Raw genomic sequence first — 8,929 nt, forward strand, 5'->3', positions numbered from 1 at the left:
TACAATTAACTTATAGCTGAATGCTTTTGGATAATTTGCTTGGGTTATTATTTCAAACAAATGATTAAAGTAACGTTCCTTTAAACCTGATTTGGGATAGAAAAAGTGTTCTTTACATTAAAAACTCAAGTGAGCTTGCCAAGTCTCATCTGGAAGAGACCTCTGGTCCAGCCTTGTGCTGAAAGCAGGGTCTCTCATTATTATGTTACCCAGGGCCCTGTCAGGCCAAGTCTGGAGTGTTTCCAGCAAGGGAGATTCCACCACTTCTCTGGACAACGTAGTCCAGTGTTTGTCTCATCGTGAAACATGTTTTTTCTTATATCCAGACAGAATTTCCCTTGGACCAACTCTGTGCATCCTTGTGAAGGGCATGCCTCCCTCTTCTCTGTAACTGTGTTTCAGGTATTGGAAGACTCTGACTACATCCCCCTGGAGCCTTTCCTTCTCTAGGACAAGCAAACCCTATTTCTTCAACTTGTCTTCACTTCAGGTTCTTCAATCCTCTCATCGTCTTCATGACCACTCTCTGGATCCTTTCCAGTTTTTCAATGTTTCTCTGGAACTGGGGAGACCAAACCAGGGCACAGTGTTCCAGTTGTGGCCTAACAAGTGACAAGTACAGTGAGATAATCACTTTCCTTGATCTGCTGGCTGTACTCTTGCTGATGCAGCCCAGGATATGGCTTGCTGCAATGGCAGACTCCTGGCTCATGTTCGGTTTGCTCCCCATTAGGACCCTCAGCTCCTTTTCAGCAGAGCTGAAGATTCCCAACCTGTATCCTCAAACTTGAACAACAATTATTGATATTGAGGAAGGAAGTTGTAGTCAGTCAGCTCATAACATACCCTAAAATGATAACTCAAGTCCTCTTTACTGCAGTTTGGACTCCTACACCACAACAAAGGGCACTTTCCATTTTTGCATCTTTCTGCACCAGCTGTCTTTCCAGTATAGTCTTTCTGCTGATCAGGGTTACTTTAGTACCACATGAGGTAAAAAAGGAAAGGGTCCCAGTGGCTGCTGGACAGGATGGGATTCATCCTCCTACATAGTTCCTGTCTGAAATATGAACTGCTGGGACTGGCATTAATCCCAGCAGCAGAAACCTGCTTGGGTAAAAGAGCTTGTTAGTATATGACAAGTATGAAAGGTTTTGTCTCATGGCCACTCACACCTAGATCAACCAGAGGGTAGAGGGCCTCTGCTACTCTGAAGACATGCCAAAGGGAGGAAATATGACACATCAGGACAGATGCTGAAGCCTCAGAGAGGGAAGGGTGAGGAAGGAAGCACATTGTCTGAGTCAAACTGCTCAGTTCCTGGTGCAGTACGTCAAGAGAGCCTGAGAAAGCCTTTGCAAGTCTTCATTGCACCTCTGTTACACAGGAGCACCCTCTTCCTAGTGGTATGTTCCTACCTCTTAAAGAAGGTGCATATTTTTCCCTATTACTTTATTCATTTTGTCTATTCCCAGTTCGTAGAATTCAGTGATCCATCACTTGATTACAATCCATGTTACAAAAAACTTTCAAGAGTTTCGTCTACATTTCCTTTGATCAATGCCATTCTTTTGTTACTAGCTATTCCTTAAATCATTTTAAACAAGGTTTCTCAGTTTCCTTGCACCTGCAGATGCTTATATGGAGTTATCCAATTCCCCCTTAGTCAGTTAGCAATACTGAGCTAAGCATATTTATTTCTTTTAATCTTCTCTAGAAATGAATCCCTCAAGTCCTTTAATAATTCTTTGTTGCCCTTTTCTGAATTTCCTGCAGTTTGTTGGAGCCTTTCTGGCAGAGATGTGCTTAGACTGGGGAGCAGTAGTCTACCTACAGCTTCCCTGTTTGCTCCTCTCTGCATCTTGTCTCTGGGTTCTCACCTCTCCAGCTGGGGAATCAGTGGCAAGGCCCTCAGCAGCCTTTGGAAAACGGAGCAGTAGCCTGAAGTCAGGTCCATCAGCTCTAATGATGGTGTTGGAGCTGAGCCCTGTGTGTGTTGTTTGGCTGAGGCAGGGGAATACAGATGCTGACAGTCCTGAGGAAGCTGCCGCCCTCCTGAATCTGTACACATCACTATGTTCCTGAAGCTTTGCATCTTTACATAAGATATAAATCAGAGTGCTTTGTAACTGCATGCATGCGGAGCAGGCTGATGGAGGGAGGGATTGCATGCCAAAAGGTAGTTTTGTGCACATAGAGAATTAAAGAAAATGATATAGCATAGTGCATGTTCTCAGCCAAAGTGGAATCCTGCTTAATATAGGAGCACAGGCTGGGAGTTAGGGGACATAAAGATTGCTTTGCAGCTTTCACTTCCTGAGGAAGATTATATAGAAATTCAAATCCCAGCATGAATTTTAACACACAGCTTCCAACAGCTGTTGGGTATCACAGAAGGAATTGGCAAGTCTGTGGCAGCAGCTGTGTCTTGCCACATCCCTGGCAACACCACAGAGCTGTAAGAGATGGAGGTGAGGCAGGTACTTCTGTGAGGCGTTTTCCACTTGGGTTGTATTGAAACAGAGCAGCTGTGGTGACAGCAGACATTTGAGACCTCACCATGTTACTTTCTCCAATATGGTTAAAAGAAGATCATAATTGGTTTTGGGTTTGGTTTTTTTTTTTTTTCAGTCTATAAAATGTAGTTACCAATCTATGGTACTATATATACTAAATCAAAATACATGGGTTTGATCTCCAGAAGAGAAAAATATGTTTTGAAGTCAGAGACATCCTATTTCATGCATGGTCACATGATTTCAGAGGCAGAGCTATGAATTGCACTTGCAGTCTTGCTTTCTATTCCACCAACATCGTTTCAGGTGTTTTACTTGCATTTGTGCCCAAAACAAGAGGATGAACACCTTAATCTGAAGAAACTGATGCCTATTCTGACTTCTCTGAAAAACTCGTGTTGTTTCCATCCCTGTTGGTGGGGAAAGGATGCAGCCACAATGCAGCAGTCCTCTAGGTCATCCTTTATTCAAAGTTGGATCAAAGAATAAAAATTAATTGTAGCTGTTCCGTGAAATTCATTTCTGACATACTTTAAGGCGTTTGAGCATTACTATTGCTTTGTAATAGACGAGCAGCACACAGTAGCCGCCCCTCAGGTGACAGAAGTAACATCTAGCCAAGAAATCAGCAGTGTCCTAACATCAGAGAATTCAATCCCTTGCAAACATCTTACCCTACCCTTCAGAACAGTTGGTGGATTGTTTTTTTCTTTCCCTGCCCAAAAGAACAAAAAATAAACAGTTCGTGTAGATGATTTATTTTTCACAATAACGGCTAGCCTTGCTTTTCAAATAGGGAAATGTCTGAAGGGGTGAAGCCTGGACGTAAGCTATGTACAACTTCCAGTGGTTAGGGGTCAGGGCAAAGAAGGGAATCAAACTACTGAATGTGCAAGATTCAATATCAGGTAGTAAGCATTTCTACAGACCTAGTCTGTACTTGCAGCAAATTCAGTGGCACCGTGTACATTCCATAGGGAATATGTATGTATACCATAGGGAACAGGATTTCGGGGAGTGTGGAGTGCAGTCTGTTGGGAGAGGGTTCTCTCTACTCACTTCATCTATTGTTTCTGATTATTTTCAGAGTCCTCAGAGATGCCTTCATATAATAATGTCTCTAGGAACAATTCTTAATGCATTCAAAAGAGCTGGACTGGGAAATGAATATGTATTTACAAATATATTTTCATACAGGAGTTGAGCATGCATTTTAATGAAACAAAACTTGTACTAATAAATGACATTAAGCAAAGCAAGACAGATCATCTCCTTTTACTCTGGGGAGCCTATCCCCAGATTTCCAGGATGTCATGCAGAGTACTACAGATTTGGACTTGATCTCCAGGTACTCCAGACACAACCACTTCTCCCCCTCCCCAAATTCTGAAAACTTTACTATTCATTTAAACACTGCAGGGCTAGCAAATAAGTTGATTATTACTAGGAACAGGTCTCTGACAGTTTTGGGAAAAATCTGTGAGAGTGTATTTGAAAAACTTGAGAAAAAAAACAATATTTGTGTCTATATAACCGAGCTTCTTGGTGCTGGAGTTAGCTTTCTTTTCTCAGATGTCTTAAAACTGTGCTCACACAAAACAGTTTGAGTTGCCCCACAGAAACGTTGGTTTCTTAGTTCTTGCAGTAATTTTGCACCTCTCTGGCATCCACAAGACTATGGTAATCTTAGCAAATTAATGCTGTCTCTGCTGGGAGTAAAGAAAAATGTCTCTATAGCTATTGTATTCAGTTCGATTTGACAATGTTCTTTTCTCCTTCTCTAACTCTGTGCACTCAATGGAGTCTGGAAGGTGATTCAGCTGACCAGCTAATAGGCGTTTATTTCAGGATGAGATAAATTTCTCCCCGTGATCTGTCACTGTATTGACTAGCTCTCCACTGAGTAGGGAGGGAGTTTATGGATCTAACTTACATGTAAACACCTATGTGTAGATAGCAGAATTTGTGTATCCGTAGCCTGGAGCCAAGCTCCCTTTCGGCATATCTCCATAGGTGGAAAATTTTGGAAGAGGATAGTTTTTAAATATTGCTTTGAAGAGACGGACCAAGAAAAAAAGTAGTTACTCACAGATTTGAAAGTGGACAGGCTGATGAGAATGAGAGTGTCCTGGCAAAGCCAAGAGCTGGGGTTGTCTATGAGAAGTAACTCTGAAAGGAAGGGAGGTGTTGCAGTGGTTCATTCATACACATTTGGCCTCTAGGATTGACCTCAACATGACCACAGGATGTCTCTCTCAGGGACGCTCCTCTTCAAACATGTCCACAGAAGCCCGGGGCGAGCACCCAGAACCCAAACCCTTGAACTCAAGCTCTGAGAAAAAGAAGGAGATGTCAGAGCATGGCTTAGGCTGGCAAGTACGTGTAGCACTGACCTGTTCCAAGCCAAGCCCTCAGGCACCACACACATATTTAAAGGGAATGTAAAAATAAATCGAGCAAAAAAGAATCCCAAGAGCAGAAAAAGCCACAAGAAAGACATCATTCTCCCTGAGAAAAGTTCTCCTCCTTGTGTAATTAACTTTGCTCAATTTAAAGTAAATCCTCGCCTGTCTATTCTCTTTATGCTGAGGCGCTTGGCAAGGCTCTAGCTGAAAGTGTCCTTCAGAACGTGGGCAGACAGTTTTCCAGTGGTAATAAGGCAGCAGGAGAGTGTGTGCAGTGGTCTTGGGGAGTGTGGTGGGAGCTGTGTGCTGGGGGACGGCTGGCAAGCTCAAGCCGTGCTTGCAGAACAAGCTTATTTCCAGGCAGAACGTGATGGCCTTTTTCACAGATGCAATTTCAGCAGCGTTCATCACCATAATCAGGTTGGTTAAAAATAAACCATGGTTACATAGCTCAGCCACTCTGTTAATTTGGTACTCGGAAAGAAAACAGGTGTTTTTCTGAAGTTTTGGATGCAAGGAGGTCCTTGCATGTGGACATGCATAGTTTGTGAACCCTTGATTTTCAGTCCCGTCTCTCTCGCTGCACTCCAGGTTCCCACGTGGGAAATCTGGGATTATTTTGGATCGAAACAGCTAGAGTGGGAAAAATGCATCTAAAGACTTGTTTACACTAGCAAGTCTTGCAGCTTTAACTGCACCAGTAAAGAACCATTCTTACTTCCCTGGGTCCCAGTGCAATTATACCAGTTAGGTGTGCTTCTAGTGGTAGAGCTTATTCTGCTTCAGGCTGCAAAACAAGTTCCTCTAGTCCAAATGATACTTTCATACTAGTATAACTACACCTAAACTGCAGCTTCCAGAAACAGATGTAAAACGAACATCCACACAAAAAAACCCATCTATCACTGTGTGCTAGTGAAAATAGCTTTAGCTGGATAAAGCCTCTCTAACACAGGCCAGGCCTAAATGGCAGGCAAATGTGGTATTCTGAGTGGAAGTGTGTCCTGGTTTCAGCTGAGATGATAGAGTTAAGTTTCTTTCTAACAGCCCCTACAGTGCTGTGTTTTGGGTTTAGTATGAGAATAATGTTGATAACACACTGATATTTTTAGTTGTTGCTGGGTAGGTGTAGTGTCTACACCAAGTCAAGGACTTTCCGGCTTCCTGCACCCTGCCAGGTGCACAAGGAGCTGGGAGAGCACAGCCAGGACAGCTGGCCCAGGCTGGCCACAGGGATGTTCCCTGCCGTAGAACATCACGCTCTGGACAGAACTGGGGAAAGCTGCCGGGAGGAGGGATCGCTGCTTGGAAACAGACTGGGCATCGGACGTTTGTTGCTTTTTTTTTTTCCTTCTGCCTGTGGTAAACAATTGCATTTGTGCATCACTTGGTTTACATTTACTATTACTATTTTATTATTATTTTATTATTCTCTTCCTTTGTTATCCTATTAAACTGTCTTTATCTCAGCCTACGAGTTGTTGGGTTTTTCCCCATTCTCCTCCCCATCCCCTTGGGGGGAGTGGTGAGCGAGTGGCGGCGTGGTGCTTGGTTGCCGGCTGGGGTTAAACCACGACAAAGTGACACAGTAGAGGCTCTGTAAACTGCAAACTCTACTCAAGGTATACAAAAGTGTCTCTGCCCCACATTCCTTCTGTATTTAGCAGTGCAAAATCTCTTTCCTTATCATGTGCATCAGTAGGAGAAGGCAATGACTGCGTAATTTATGCTAAAACTCATTCACTGCATTCATTTAGATAGCTATGTTAAACCCTTCTGAAGGTTTTTCATAACACATAATGCAGTGCTATTGATTTATTGCCCCCGGATTCTTCTTTCTGCATACCTCAGTAATGCTTCTGAGCATCCAAGCCTGTGAGTCCTGTGCAGCACAAGCTACGCACTTCCGACCTCCATCCCACATAAGTAAAAAATGCCCTACAGTGGTACTCAGGGAATTTTTGTTGTTCTGATGGGTCCAAGTGTTCCCTTGCATGGGGCTTCCCCAGACTCTTCAGGGCACACTGCCACACTGCTCACTTAACCTGTTCACCAGGGAAGAACTGACACTGTGAACCAGACTTTGGAGCTGGCAGAGCTGTCCCTGCACAGGACACTCTTCCAGATGCCTTCCTCCCTAAGCTGTAGCAAAAATGAGCCTGTAATAACATGCCACCGCAGTGTCTGAGGAAAACAAAGATAAATGTAAAGTAAATTTCTCTGCTTCTACTGTGGACGATGTAGGCTACATCTGCCCTGCCTTATCATCGCCTTCTGTGGCCCCAGCCCTAGGCAGTGTGGCCTGCCTTGCGTGCGTGCTGCCTGTGACTCCGCAGTACCTGGAATTTGGCTCACTCCGACCCTGACATCACTCTTGACTTTCTTCTGCCCCCAAAGTGGTGGGAATCGAGCATCCATACAACATTGACAGACTGAGGGTTTAAAAGACGCAAGACAAGGTGCTAACAACGCTGGCACCTCTGAGTTTTCCCAGGACTTATATGCAGCAGACAAGCAAATTTGCTCACCTTTTAATATATTATTGAACCACAAAACTACCTATCCTAAAGACTCCTTTTCCTCCACCCCCCAAAACAGGATTGGAAAATACATACTGGGTGGAGGGAGCCATAGCTTACCCTAGTGCCAGGGTAGAATATTAGGAGGGCCCAGGGGCAGAGCTGCCTGGGAGTATGACAATTGCCATACATAAATCTCTTCACCATAGCAGGGCAAGTGAATAAGCATGAGAGTTACATTGATCTGCACGTGGAGCCTGTGCAATCACGGAAGTTGTATCTACTCTTGATCAAAAGTCTTGGTCGTGGCCTCCCAGGAGAAGTTCTTCCTTATAGCAGTTACCCTTTCAGGACATGCTGTGGAGATGTTTCATGTCAACCAGGGAGGTCCTTCCGATTCTAAATATAAGTCCTTCAACAACTCTATAGCTGAAGCCTGCGTTTAAGGCAGATCAAAATTCCACCCTGTGGCATGGTAGCTGGCATCTGATTTTAAAAGCACAAGTCTTTAAAAAAACAACCAAGTGAAACCAACAGACACTGTAATTTAAATAAGAATGGTGTTCAGTCCCTTTTCCCTGTATCACTTGTAAAAATAGATGCTGTATACATTCTCTGTATTTACATACATATATGCACACATACAGTGACTGCCAATCACTTTGTACAAAGTGTACAGGTTGAAATGGCAGGTGTTTGCAACTTAGGAAATGCTAGAACTCAAGCAACCTGAAGGTGAGTCTGTCTGAATGTCTGGCACTTCTTTTTCCTCACAGAGTATCTGCCTCTTTCAGGGCACTGAGCAGCCCTGGGCGGTCACGAATCAGGACTGTGCAGTGGGGGAATCAGCTAGCTGTAGGACATCTGTCTCATGTATCAAAATTCACCCCCAGCATGAAAAAAATTAGCTCAGATGGTTGTGATTTTTGCTATCATCTAATGATCAGATGATTCTAACTCTTACAATGGAGAGTATTAAGAATTCTTTTGGTAAGCTGTGAAGCTGTCGGTGTTTCTTATAAAAAATAAAGCCTATTCTTTCAGGATTTGTAGTTCTTACACTTCTTTCCCCTGCTGAGCAGAGCTGAATGGAGGCAAACTTTGTTGGTTAGCTTTTCTTCCCATTCTGCAACAGGTCTCATCTCAGACTTACCAAAATTTTTCACACAGCCACCCTACAACCAGAACAAATGCTCACAGACCCAAGCCACAACAAGGAACATTTAAGGATTCCAGCATCTATTAGCAAAAAGGGGAAAAGAAAGTAAATTTGAGAACCATTCAAGATGCTTTACCATTCTTCCTTAGAGCTCCTGTCCTCCCACATCTGTTGCTTAATTTTTCCCACAAGAAATAAACCGGAGCACAACCAGTAAATTTCAAAGAAAAACATTTATAGCTCTCTCATATCTCCACTAGTCATTTTGAAGTCTGACATAAGAAGACCAGCTGCAAAGGATATGTTTACAAATGTGAATTTTTTGAACGA

General features: G+C 43.3%; 1 protein-coding gene across 1 annotated transcript in view; it reads right to left on the reverse strand.

Annotated features, from left to right (window-relative positions):
* ST6GAL2 (ST6 beta-galactoside alpha-2,6-sialyltransferase 2) overlaps positions 1-8,929 on the reverse strand; it is a 191,950-nt gene that overhangs the window by 78,298 nt on the left and 104,723 nt on the right. The window lies entirely within an intron of this gene.

This window comes from Grus americana, chromosome 1 (genome assembly GCF_028858705.1).
Source record: "Grus americana isolate bGruAme1 chromosome 1, bGruAme1.mat, whole genome shotgun sequence".
Classification (NCBI taxonomy): domain Eukaryota; kingdom Metazoa; phylum Chordata; class Aves; order Gruiformes; family Gruidae; genus Grus; species Grus americana.